The sequence below is a fragment of the Mustela nivalis genome, assembly GCF_964662115.1.
Source record: "Mustela nivalis genome assembly, chromosome: 2".
Classification (NCBI taxonomy): domain Eukaryota; kingdom Metazoa; phylum Chordata; class Mammalia; order Carnivora; family Mustelidae; genus Mustela; species Mustela nivalis.
Genome location: NC_139021.1, coordinates 113,374,402 through 113,388,467, shown reverse-complemented (window position 1 = coordinate 113,388,467; position 14,066 = coordinate 113,374,402). Strand labels below are relative to the sequence as shown.

The 14,066-nt window shown below is 45.7% G+C and overlaps 1 long non-coding RNA gene across 2 annotated transcripts; it reads right to left on the bottom strand.

Moving 5' to 3' along the window:
- Positions 1-2,173: 2,173 nt before the first annotated feature.
- LOC309860619 lies at positions 2,174-12,607 on the bottom strand. 2 transcript variants are annotated; one of them, XR_014309496.1, is made up of 5 exons: positions 12,336-12,607; positions 8,550-8,729; positions 8,263-8,376; positions 3,566-4,573; positions 2,174-2,285 (listed from the first exon to the last, which is right to left on the bottom strand). It is a non-coding gene; the product is annotated as an uncharacterized lncRNA (long non-coding RNA). The 2 variants fall into 2 exon arrangements; XR_014309497.1 differs by having other exon boundaries at positions 12,346-12,607.
- Between the last annotated feature and the right edge of the window lie 1,459 nt (positions 12,608-14,066).

The following is a 14,066-nucleotide window of genomic DNA, read 5'->3' as shown; positions in this document are numbered from 1 at the left end:
TGGAGAGACCTAATTTACAAAGCCAGTCCTTGTTTCCATCATGTATTTCTTTTCTCCAGGCGATGGCAAGCATTGGGAACAGAAACCATGACCATGGTACATCTTTCTATTCCCTCCTCCTTAGTAATTCCAACCTTATCTCATGCAACTTAGATGAACCATCACAATCTGTCCTGCTGACCACCTGTGACCTTGCTTTGCTTCCAAGCATTTGCAGGTTGTTCTCATGCAGGTCTCATTTTGAAGAGCTCATTTAGTGGGTCAATCTAGTGATTCTTGCACCCATCCGTCCATCCACCCACCCATCCGTCCATTCATTCATTCGTTGGCTACGCTATTCTTCGTTCACTTAACACGTCCTTACTAGGTGTCTGCTATGTCCCAGGCACCATTCTAGAACTGATTCTTTGCCTTTGACCAAATTCTCCATTTTTTCTTGGAAACTGAGTTTCTCAGCACAGAGGCAGGCCCCCTCTCCTGTTGGCCACAGTAAATGAGGACTGAATATACTGGAAATGTTTTTGCGCTCTAAGCACCACTTAACACGTGGTACCCAAATGAGTCACAGCACAGGAGGGGGCTAAGGTGTGGAAAGACTCCTTTGGCTTCCCAGGTGGAGCACTAGCCTTCCTGTGGTTGGCTAATGTCCTGCCCACGGTACTCAGACCTTAGTATTTGAATGTGTACTGAGCTGAGTTAATCCCGTCCTGTTTTTTTAAATAGTTGCTGATGTTTACCCAGTTGAAAGAGAATCAAAGAGCACCAGCTACTCCCTGAAGAATGTGGGAGTCCTAATGCAAAGTTCTTCATGTCAAGAAAACTCTTGGCTTTTGCCCCTGTCACTGTCCCAGCTCTGAGCCTGCCATTTCCCTGCCCTCCGCCCTCCCAAGAATGGGCACTAGACTCACTGTGGTTTGGGAGGGAAGCTTCTGAGTTCCCAGATTCTTCTGAACTTCACTTGCTTTAAGTGATTTTCACTGTACTGTTGCATCAAAGCTCTGTTTTTGGCAAAGAGGTTGCCATATACGATTAAAAATAATTTGGGGGGCAGGATCTCTACCAGGAATTGAACAAACAATGTACTGTCTGAAGCTGGTTCCAAATTCCTAATGCATCTGCTTTGTACAGTCCCCATTTCATAAAACTACAATTCCTCATTTGTCTGAGTTCTTTCTGCTTGTGCATTGCAAGGGTCACACCCCTTTATTTCTGGCCCCAGAGGCACCTTCCCAAGTTTGGGAGAGCCTCTCATTTGAAGTCACAGAAGCCCTAAATAATGCAATTCTTGCAAGCATCCCAGCTCAGCACTTACAAGCTACCCTACCACTTTTCTTGACCAGGCCAGATGTTGGAAAATGTCTGAATCCTCTGTTCATTTCCTGGAGAGACTTCCCAGCCCTGATCCATTTTCTGTCCAAAGACTCCATCTTCGATTCTGATACTTCCCTGAGTTTCTCTCTTGAAACTCTCCAGCTGAGCAGATATGGCCGTCCAGCCGACATCAGATGTTTTATGTAATTATTTTATCTCAAGGTGAATTTTGAATCTATGGATCAGAAGTTTGACTGTGGTCCTGGGTCTTAATCTCAGCTGTGATCGTAAAAATTTTCCCAATTTGCATAAGCCTCATTTAAACTTAGATATTTGATTTTATTTGTTTGCTTTTGACACTGACTCTCTATATCACTGGCTCATGTTAATTTGCCAGTAACAAAATCCTAGTCTAAACTGGCTTGCACACAAAAATGCACCTTGGCTTATATAACTGGAACACATAAACTGGAACATTTAGGGGACATGTTCAGGCACAGCAAGATTCAGGGTTCTGAGAGGGATTTTTGGGACTCAGTTTCTCCCCATTTCTTGGCTCTGCTGTCTGTGAGCATTGACATCAGTCTTATATTTCATGAGCAGGAGTGGTAGGCCTTCCCAGCAATAGCGAGCCCAACTTCTTTTCCAGACGCCATGGGGAAAGGTGGGTTTCTCTGCCCTAGATGTTCAATAGAATCCTGAACCTGACTCTTGTTGACCCATACCACCCTGAACCAGTCACTCTCAGTAGGGGTAGGCTGATGAGCATAGGACATCCCTGAGGGGAGGAGATTGGACTAGAGTCCAGGCAGAGAACCCTAAACACAACAGAAAGAAGAGATACCCACCTCAGCTCCTAAGTCAGGTGGGAACCAGGACTCCCTTTCTCTTTCCTTGTTGCCTGCCCGAGGATCCAGGGTTGGGTTTGAAGAAGAGCTCACACTGTAAAACCATTCCATGCTCAGTAGTGGGGTCTGCAGGAACCATAATCATACACATGTGTATGTTATATGACATTGCTTGACATGACTTCAGTTTCTGTGTGGTGGTTATTGTGACCTTTTCCCTCCGGTTTTTGTCTTCAGTTTTCTTTTTTCTTTCCCTTTTGTGCTATGTTTTAAAATGGGGCATTCTAAAGTACATTTTCAAATTTCTTACTTTAAAAAGTTAATACGTCGCTTTGGATGCCATTTGTAGAGGCTGAATAAACAAATGGGAAGTGGTCACTTTTATAAAGTTTATGTAATTCAACTGTTAGAAGAGATCTGTTAGCATTATCTGAAATGAGATGGAATTGAAAGGAAGCAGAGATTAGTGTATGAAATCCTGTGACTTTCTGAGATATTTGGCTTAGTACAAATTTACTATATAAAATACTTTGTATTACCCTCAAAAAAATTCACCACAATGTCCTTCTTCCATCTCCTCATTCCCTTAAACCTCACATGCCAGACAAAGAGGACACCAAAGCCTATCTGTGGTTATTGTTCTTAGTGCTACTTGATAGGCCTGAATTCCACACATGAAATTTAAAGAGAAGTCAGCGAACTCCTACTGCCTCTGTGATTATTAGTTTTACAATTACTATTACTAAGAAGTGTATTAAAGATGGCGCCCAATTATTGAGTGCTTACTATGTGTACTGACTAGAGGACGTACTTAGACTTATCACTGACCTGTTCTGGGGCGGTCCTCACTTGGCTGGTGTGCAATGTGTCACCGTCAACCTTTGGGGACCAGGTACAGTTTTGTGCAACAGTGAGGTCCCATGTTGCTGCTCCTCTACAATTGGGACCTTCGTTCCCTATCAGTCCTCGCACAAGTAAGCCATTGGTAAATGCTGCTACTTGCTCCTTCCCTTGTCATATTTGGGAAAGAAGAACTTGAGGATATTGATGAAGATGGGTTGGAAATGATAGCACTATTGATAAAAGCTATATTTCTTCTATGCCATGTCTTTTTTTTTTCATTTTGAAAGCCTGATGGCTTATTTATTTATTTTTAGAAAGGGGGAGAGGCAGAGGGAAAGAGAGAATCTTAAGCAGGTTCTATGCCCACCACAGAGCCCAATGGGGGGCTCCATCTCATGACCTGAGATCATGATCTGAGCTTAAATCAAAAATTGACCGCTTAACCAACTGAGCCACTCAGGTGATCCAGCTTCATGGCTAATATTATCTTCATCCCCCAACAAACCTACAGTAGACACGCCCCCCCCTTCATCTGAAGCTTTGCTTTCCCAGGCTTCATTTACCTGTGGTCAACCACAGTCTGGAAGTAGATGATCCTTCTTCTGAAATACTGTCATAAGGTCACTAGTAGTCAATGGCTGCATAACAACACCTACGTCCTTGCTCTCACTTCATCTCATCATGTTGGTGTTTTATTGTCTCACATCATTACAAGAGGAAGGGTGAGTACAGTCCAATAAAATCTATGCCATGTCTTAATCACTGGAAAAAGAAGCAGGAATCAATCCATTCCTGGACCTTAGCATCTCGAGAAGAACAGGAGGCTCTCCATTAAGAACAGGCTCAAAGTTCCAAGGTATCAGCAGGAAAGGCTGTAGCCTCGCTCAAACCAGCTTGAGCAAGACAGGGAATCTGTTGGCTAAGATCATTGAAAAGCTCCAGGCACAGCTAGGTTGTAGGGTTAAATGAAGTCATCAGACATCCATGTCTTTCCACTTTTCATCTCTGCTGTTCTTTCTTGGCTTCATACTCCAGAAGGTTCTCTTCTTCCAGCAACAGAATGGCCACCAGACGCTTCATACTTCCAATCTATCAGCTTTCAAGTCCAGGAGAAAAACAGTATCTCTTTCTTTAGACTTCTAGCACAAATCCCGAAAATGATACTTCAGTTTGAGTCACACGTGCACCTCCTGAATCCATAACTGAAAGAGGGAAAGAGAACTGGCCAGGCCTAGATCATTTGCTGTCCTCTGGAGCAAGGAGTGGGATGAACCCCTCCATGGAAATGCTGGAAATGTATAGAAAGGTGGTTTTCCGAAAGAAAGTCAGGGAGAAGAAGGATCAAAAGAAGAGACCAGCAAGCAAACAAACCCGAATGTCCACCACACGTCTCCTAGAACTCAATTTCTCCATCTGGAAGTAAATCCACCTCCGAATGCTGTGCTCCCAGGTATCCAATGAGGTGACAAAGAAGGCAGAGAAGGTGTGGCATGTGGGCCGCTTCCGAGGGCGGGTTAAGGGGACAGAAGAGTGCTCTGGGCACACTGGGGGTCCAGTAGGCTTGGGGGATCCTGTAACAGAGATGAGAGTGGTTCCTAATTAGGGAGATGGATGGGAGAGAGCAAGATCAGTCCTGAGGAAAACCAGACTGATTCTCAGACATCCATTTGGGGTGGTTATTAAGTAAGCTTTGTGGAACACTTGAAAGGCCAGCACTGTGCTGTGCCCCCGCTGGGCTGCGTTCTCAATGTGTGACATTGAGAGGTCACACCCACCATCATCATGACTAGCAAATGAGGATGAAATGACAAATTGCAGCAGCGCTAAGGACAGTCAGGAACAGGAGTGACGTGGGTGGCACTGAGTGAATTAGAGGTCTTCTGGAAGGACTCGCGTTCCTACACTTTACTGAAATCACTTTTTCATCAGTCGGGTAAAAATATTAGAAAGATTTGTGATTTATGTTTCAACCTGCTTAATAAAAAAGAAATATCACAAAACCCAAAGAAACATCCTGTGTTCCAGTAGCCGAAAAGCGATCCTTACCGCAGGAGTGTTTTTTGGTAGAGAAAGCCAAGAAACCTTCAGTTCAGAGCAGGGAATCCTGGGTCCAGGATAATAGAATAAATTACAGGCCATCCAGAAAAATAAAACAGACAACCTTGGCCCCGAGGGGAAACCCATGTTGTGGAGACACTCCGTAGAAAATTCTTATAACTTGTAGCAAAATGAAAATTCTTAGGACTTTTCTAAACTCAGAAACTTAATTCAGTTTGATGGTAGAGAAAAATTCTTACTGATTTCAAATTAAAAAAAAAAAAAAAAGAACAAAACAAGAAAGAGAAACAATAAGACACCCTATGTTTTGCTTTCCTGCGCTGCGATTAGTGCCAGAGGGCTGGGCTTTGGGGGCTAACTGATGCCACCCGGCGGGAATGGGTGACCTTCAACGTGGACTGGGGGTAGCACCTCTCTCTTCAAGTGGATTTTGGCCAAAGCAGCCAGGCCCATGCCTGTCAAAGATATAAGCTCAGTATGGCATATGGGATTAGAGAGGGATCATGGAACCTCAGACATTTCCAAGAAAAATGAGTAATCAAAGCCCAGGCCTTGGACGATCTGCCAATCATTAACCACCCATCCTTTCCACAATGGTGGGCAGGCTGCCGGGGATGCAGGCTGCAGATGGGAAGCACGCTTTCCTGAGGTTTTTTTCTGTTCTCTGGGCTCCTCTTAAGCACCCAAAGGATCCATTTCCTGGCACCAGCGAAGATTTGGAGCACGGGGCTCTATTCACTCTCTGCATTGCTTGCACAGCTGGCTGGACCCTGGAACACTTGAAAGGGCCAGTGGGAACCCACTGTCCCATCTTTCTGCCTCTGGCTTGCTAGAGGAGGCCTCTGCTGACCTGTCCCTCCTTGACTCTCAACTTCCCGACCCACTTCGAATATTGCTGCCTGATTCACAGTCTTAGAACGATGCCCTCTGTCTCGCAAGTGGACAAGGACGTCCCTTTCTTTCCAGGAGAGTCCTGGAATGCCTTTCTCTCAGACAGGTCCAAGTCCCCTGTCCGGGCTAGCCTTCAAACATTTTGCTTGTGCCTTTCTTCAAGTCTTCGCCTCTCCCTTCCCTGGGCCTGAACATTGCATCTGCACCAGCCAACCCGCCTGTCACCTGCCCTATTCAGATGGCCCCAGCTCTCAGGGATTGCCCTTAGACAGATTGCTTGGGTCGTGCAGAATCTCCCCTGCTCCTTGGGACATCAACTGCATCCTGCTTTCTCTTTCTTTTTAGCACATTTTTATATGCTTAAGTTGGTGAGACCATCAATTTCTTCCTCTCGTATCTGTCGGAAGGGTCAATACATAACAGATGTTTACAATTATTTATTGAGTAAGTGAACAGGTAAACCAAAGGGTGTCAGAAATGACTAAACACATTCTTGTTATTTGAGTAAAATAGAGGTTAGAAAAACTATAAACTACCCCCATTTTGGCTATTTCCGGATCTAAACTTGATTGGCTGGTAGGTCAGGGTGCCTGCCCCTGACCTGTCTTGTTCTAATCCACCTCAGGAGAAGGTACTAGAAGTATGTACCATCAGAACATTCCCATGGGCGCCTGGGTGGCTCAGTGGGTTAAGCCGCTGCCTTCGGCTCAGGTCATGATCTCAGGGTCCTGGGATTGAGGCCAGCATCGGGCTCTCTGCTCAGCAGGGAGCCTGCTTCCCTCTCTCTCTCTCTGCCTGCCTCTCTGTCTACTTGTGATCTCTCTCTGTCAAATAAATAAATAAAATCTTTAAAAAAAAATACTAAAAAAAAAAAAAGAAAGAAAGAACATTCCCGCTGGGGCGCCTGGGTGGCTCAGTGGGTTAAAGCCTCTGCCTTCAGCTCGGGTCATGATCCCAGGGTCCTGGGATTGAGCCCTGCATCAGGCTCTCTGCTCAGCAGGGACCCTGCTTCCCTCTCTCTCTCTCTCTCTCTCTCTCTCTCTCTGCCTGCCTCTCTGCCTACTTGTGGTCTCTGTCAAATAAATAAATAAAATATTTAAAAAAAAAAAAAAAGAACATTCCCGCTATCCATCCTCGGCTTACAGATCTATAGTGCTTTCTTATTGGTACAAGGTAAAGAGCAAACCCACACCTCAACTTCTTGGAGGTCTCATGGCTCCTTGCTTTTATCAGCTCCCAGCAAGCTTAACCTGCCTGCTTCCTACCTTATTCGACTTCCCAGTTCTGACCTCATGTGAGGGGAGGGCTGATGAGCCAGCCTTTGCCACATCCCTCCCTGAGGCACCAGGCTGCCTCCCCTACCTCCTGGGCACAGAGCCGGGGCCTTCTGAAGTTTTATCTTTAAAAAGCCGAGTAAAAGGTCCTCTTCTGGCTGGAGGACCAAAGGGACAGGGGAGGGGGCAGAAATCTGATTCACCATTCATGGTCTGTGAATTGTCGAGATTAAAAAAAATAAACAAAAGCAGGCATATTTGAAGCATTAAAGACACATCAATGACTTCCAGCTTGTGCTCTTTTCTTTTGAACTCTCATCTTGTGAATGTTGTTGTCTCCCCACTCCTGAGTGCCTTTGCCCCCTTCTGGGGTCTGAGCCCACCCTTTGAGGGGAAACTCTGCTACAGGACGGGAACCTGGGAAAGCACAGCTGTCCCTGAGCCAAGTGATCCCCCTTCTCAATGGCTCAGCAAACCCATATGCCCATTTCCTTCCTGCTGAAGGAGCTGGTGCCCCGCCTACAGGCTGCAGATTAGAGGGTCTAGGGTGGCTGGGACATCCAGGAGCATGTGCCTCCCCCCACTTGGTGGCCCCTGAATCACAGGTGAGGGGGTTGACAGCCTTGAAAGAGAAGGAGCACTGCCTGTTCTATACTTCCCTGGGGCTTCAGGGTCACAGGCAGGGCACGGCCCTGCTCATGGTGGCCTTGAGCATCTGTGAGAAAGGCAGAGGCCAAGAGAACATTCTCGTGAAAGGGATCGGAGATGTACATCTTCCTTAGATAGATAAGAAAACAGGGGCCCAATGCTGCCTGTAGAATTGTTCTTGGAGTTTCTCATTCACTCATTCATGCCGTCCGCAAATGTTTCTCTAAGGCTTGCTAGGTGTGAGGCAGGGGATACATGGATGCGTGCTGGTTGGAAGTGGAGCTAGGAACTCGGAGGCTCTCATTTCTGGTGGTACCGTGTCCCTGACACAATAAAACAAGGCTGTGTGTTCATTAATTACTTGACTTGACCATGTGCCCCACACCTACCTGATTCTAGGCACTGTGCGCAGCTATTGGGTGTAATTATACCATCCTGATGGATATAGGGGGCATGAGGTCTCTGAAGCCCAGGGAGGTTGCACAGCAGGTGGGATCCCACAGCTAGAAAGGGGAGGAGTTGAGCTGAGCCGGAGGTCCATTGGACTGTCCTGGGCTGGTCCCCTTGCTTGTCCCCAGACTCCACCCTCCCCACCAAGAGCTGCTCTGCTTTTTACCACCACACCTTGGCAAATGAAGACCCCCCACTTGGTGGGCCCTCTTTTTTCCCTCCGTACCTGTGTGTTCTCACTTGTCACTTAGAACTCCCATCTTGATTAGCTCAGATGTTGGGACTGCTTAGGGTTGATGCAATCTGGCCACCGATCTGTGGGCCAAGCTGGCTATTCAGGGAGACATCATTCCTTCCTTCTGATGCATTTTCTTTCTTCAGGCTCAACTGACAAGCCCGGGTCAGACTAGAAGACAGTATCACATTGTGAACAAACGTGTGTCACTGGCCCTTCAGGTAAAGAAGGAAGACCTTCACCTGTCTTTTTTCCTCTAGCTTGGAATAAATTGCTACTTGCGTGGGATGGGGTGGTTATTGGCTAATCCAGTGACTGTGTCAGGGAGATGGAATAATCAGATATTGCAATGACTGGACTTACATTTTGTGGGTCATCAGCTTTCAGGGAATTAGAAGAAGTATGCTTACCACCAATATTGTACTAATCATAATGTAATTTCCTTGCTGGTTTTTTTGCTGTTGGTCCTGTGGTCACCAATTAATACTCCGATAGGAGTTGAGGTGCTACAGAAAAGTCCAGGAAGCCAGGGGATCCTGCCACTAACCAGATCAGTGAGTTTGAGGCATTCAGCCTTTCACTTCAGAGTTCCATTTCCTCTTCTGTAAAACAAACACGCTGAATTAGATTTGGTCGATTAACACATGTTGCATGCCTGCCATCGCTCTCTGCTCCTGGGCCCATAGCAGACATCACTAATCAATTGTGGTACTCTTTCCTTTGATCTCTGACGGCTCGGGATCCTTCTAAACCCAATACTCCAGCGGTGGCCCTCCATAGATTGGAGTTGGCAAGGGAATGAAAATCTACTTGCTAGATGACCTCCGGCGCCTCGGCTCTCATGAGTGGCCTGGAGCGAATCATGCTGGATAGGAAGCCGGATGGTGCAGTTTGTTGGTATTATCAAGCACTGAGCATCTGACCGCTCAACTGAGGTTTTTTCTTTCTTTCTCATTCTTCTCCTTCAGTTCACTGATCACCCAGGACGACGTGGCTGTTACAATCTATGGTAGGAACATGTCTACAGTCGTGGGTGGGTAGGCCCACGTGAAGGGTGACAAGGGTGGTCTGGTCAGCAAGGCTCTATGCCTAAGATTTCGGCTTCTCTCTCAAGCCCTCGTTCCTCGTGGAAATAGGCAGAAACTGGCAAGCCCACACCCGAATCCCTCTGGCTCACAGCACTAGGCTGGGACGTGCCATTCTGTTACTGTGAGTGGGATTTGAAATAGGACCCTCCTTAGCAGATTCGAAGCCTGCTGGGAATCAGGGTGGGGTGGGTGCTAGTTCCCTTTTGGATTCCCAGCCTGATTCCACCACTCATAGATTGTTTGAGCTCTGATGAGCTACTTGACCACTTTCTACCTCAGTTCTTCATTCCTTAAACAGGAAAATAACAACAGTCTATAGGTTAGGGGTTCGTCCAGCAATTAGGTGAAATCATGGACCCAAGTACTTACAAAACTGCCTATTATCACTTTGTTTTCTTTCTAGTAAAATCACAGCCTAGCATAGTGCCGGACGCATAGGGCGCTAACATATGGGAATGAATTTCATTTTTCAATGACCACCAGAAGTGAGCATCTGCCTTTGAAGACAGACCCAAGAACCGTCGGGAAGACGAATAGGACCGACTCTGTCCACGGGATGGTGGGGAACCGAAGGGGGCAGAGTCAGAACAAAGGGTCTGGAGGCCATCTGCCTCTGAGGCCACCAGAAATGGCTGAGGGGAATCATGTGACAAGGGAGGAAACTCGTCTCCGTTTTTGCGCTTCCTAAGTTTTAGCATTTATAATTAGAGTCATCCATTTGTTAAAGCCTATTCACAAATCCAGAAAACGCTTCTGTGGGGACACGGCACCTTGATCTCATCGGGTCCTCAAAACACACTTGTGAGCTCAAGCTCAAGGCAGTTTTACCCCTGTATGATTACTGAGGGGAGGTTGAGGCCCAGTTATGCAACTTGCCCAAGGACACACAGCTCAGGAAGGACAGTGCCTGGGCTCTGACTCCAGGCCCTGCTTCCTGTTCTCTCCAGGAATGTATTTCAGCTGTGGGTTTCCCAGTGTGTTTTTTTTTTTTTTTTTTTTCTCAATGGCATCAAGAAAAAAGCAATTTTATCAATTTAACATAAACAGTGTGTCAATCTTCCTCAAATTCTTCAACCCACGTCAAATGTCAGCTTTATTTTGTGGCTACAAGAAACCATAAATGTAGAAATGAGCCAAACTAGTCCCACCAAAGGAGTCTGCAATGCGTGCCCAGGCGTGATCGTGGAAAAAGAGGAGGACAGGAACAGCATATAATGCCTAATGAAACATATTAAGGGACAGAACTGGGCTTTTATTCGAAACACGATCTTCATGTTGCTGCCAAACAAAATAAAACAAGTATGAACCAGGCACAAACCACTGTTGGGCGTGTTTCCCAAAAGACTTGGACACAATGTGAAACCAGGAGTTTGCAAGTTGCCCTTTTACAAAAGAATACAGAGATATGTGCCTTCTAAGCAGATAGGACTTTCAGTTTTCTTTTCCAGGCTGGGGATGCAATTGCAAGGGACCGTTATCAATTCATCCCTCATTCCTCCTGGAGACCAGGACATGCAGGAAACCCATTTTGCAAAGCTGTACCAAGTCACCATGACTTGCGATGAGAAGTTCTGAGTCACCAGAAGCCCCCATGTCTTGGCCCCCATGTAGGCACACCGTTTGTTAGATAAATTATTGACTAAAAATCCCTCCTACTCCAAGCTGCTTTGAGTTGATGTTTGCTCCTTATATCCAAAGAAGTTTTGATTGGCATGGTCCAGCTTTCTCTAACGAACACACAGGTCAGCGGCTCATTCCGACGGCCAGGAAAATGTTCTTTATTTTAATGTTTAACATGGTGATTTACTGTGTGCTTAACGTGTTCCAGAATCGGCACAAAATTGTTACTGCCAGAGCTCACTGAAGCCGCACAACCATTTGGGTCAATACCTAGGAATTTAGCCGCCACAGTCAGCAATGAATACCATTGGAACCCAAGCTAACAGAGTAGAAACTAAGAATGAGAGTTGTAACAGGTGATCTGACCCAAGTTCACACAAGCAGTCCTTGCCAGAGCTGCTATCAGAACCTAGAACGGGGCACATGGATTAATGTTTCTTAGCTTTGGTTTCCTAACTGCGAAATGAGACAATAGTATCTGCAAAGAAGAAATGTTTTCAGACCCAAGGACACACACATAAAAAGTGCCTAACATGGGGCCTGGCACTCAGTCCTTGTTAAATATTTGTTTAAAATGACAGTAAGGCAAGGATTCCTTTTCTTTTCTTTTCTTTCTTTCTTTTTTTTTGTAAGGCAAGGGTTCTTTTTTTTTTTTTTTTTTAAAGATTTTATTTATTTATTTGACAGAGAGAGAGAGATCACAGTAGGCAGACAGAGAGAGGGGGGAAAGCAGGTTCTCTGCTGAGCAGAGATCCTGATGTGGGGCTTGATCCCAGGAGCCTGAGATCATGACCTGAGCCGAAGGCAGAGGCTTAACTCACTGAGCCACCCAGGTGCCCCAAGGCAAGGATTCTTAATTGGGGTTCATAGATGGGCTCCAGGAGATCTGATTACTCCCCCGAATTACACACAACGTTTTACATATGTATCAATGTCCATTTTGGGGTGGGACAGGGAGAAAGTGTTTGCTTCCAGCAGTTTTCACACCAGTCCATGCTGCCTAACCACCCACACCCCCACCCAAAGCAAAAAATATATACTTTAAAGGAAACTTAAGATTCTCCCTTACCTGAACTCACCTCTCGCTCAGTCCCGAGAAGGAAGAGTTTTGCCAAGTTGTGAGCCAGGTGGAGATTTCACGTGATCAGTAAAGAAGAGATCAGTAAAGAAGAGAAAGGCCTGACTTCTGCCCAGGCCACCCCGCCCCCTGGGCTGTGGCCTGTGTCGTTTCTCTCCCTTGGTGATCTGTGTGGCTCAAACTGTTGACATGGGGCCACCTCCTCCTGGGGAGACACTGGAGGAGAAGTGGGCCTTTTAGGTCTCCCTGTCCCAGGCAAGCACACCCTTGGTACACGGTTCTGAGCCTCATTGGTCGGGGCATGGGGGCCCAAATCTAGGGTGTGATTATCTTTCTTTGCCGGATTTCCTCATCCTTATCATCTCACTGGTGGTGACTTAAAAGCAGGAGATAATTTGGAGATCGAGATTCCTCCTGATATCTCTCTGCCTCTCAATAGAATAATTTAACTTTTTTTTTTTTTAACCATCCTTTGTGATTAGACACACACACACACACACACACACACACACACACACACACAGGAGCAAACTCCACACACACCCAGGAGCAAAGTCTCAGATGGAAGGCTTCCAACCATTTGACTGGCTTTAACTGATAAAGATCTAGGCAATTTTATTTCCTATTTTAGCTTCAAAATTTGGAAAAGGAATTTCATGAAGAAAATCATAATTTTTTTTGTCTCTTTTTAACATACAATCCAAATAATAGCATGAAATATTTATTGAGCACTTACTTTAAGCTCGCAACTAAGTTAGTTTGTTACATACATTATTATTATTCCCCCAAGCACCCTCATGAGACTGGACATGCTATTATTCCTATTCATAGATTAAGAAACCTTGGAGAGGAGAAAGAACCTATCCAAAGTCATCTGATGGGTGTCTTACTGGAAACTTCAATTGCTCAATTGTCACTGACTTGCCTCACCGGACAGTAGGAAGTGTGTGGTATGGATGTGGGCCGCCATCAGTAAAGAAAGACACTTGGGTTTAAATTTCACCTCTCCCCCATTAGGAAAAATCAGTTCTTAGTATTTTCTCCCAACAAAGCACATATCCTGATAGCCGCCTCCCACTACATCAAGGAGGCGACGTCTTCCTGAGTGGACACACACGCTCCCAAAAGACAAACAGTTACTCAGCTTAATTCATACATTCTAGATTTTTAGAGGTCAGCCAGTGATGACCTACCTTCTGAACTCTGTGGCGAAGAAAATCCAGGTTTGTTACTCTCTATTGAGCCAGCAAGTGCTAGAAATTTCAGTTTCAGTAACACCCTCTATCTTCTCACTCCCCTACTCATTAAATAATAGAATTGTTATATTAGTCAGCTTGGGTTGCCATAAAAAAGTAGCATGGGCTGGGAGGTTGAGACAACACACATTAATTTCTTGCCATCCTGGGAAATCCAAGATCAAGATCCTGGCTGGTCTGGTTCCCGATAAGGGCATTCTTCTTGGCTTACCGATGCCACCTTCTTGCTCTGTGCTTTCTCATTCCTCCTCTTCGTATAAAGCCATGGATGCCATCATGAGGTCCCACCTGCCATGAACCCATTTAACTCCAGTTGCCTCCCAAAGACTTAATATCTGGGAGCATCTGGGTGGCTCACTCCATTAAGTGGCCAGTTCTAAATTCTAATTTATGTTGTGATCTCAGAGTCACGAGATTGAAACCCATGTTGAACTCCATGTTCAGTGTGGAGTCTGCTTGAGGATTT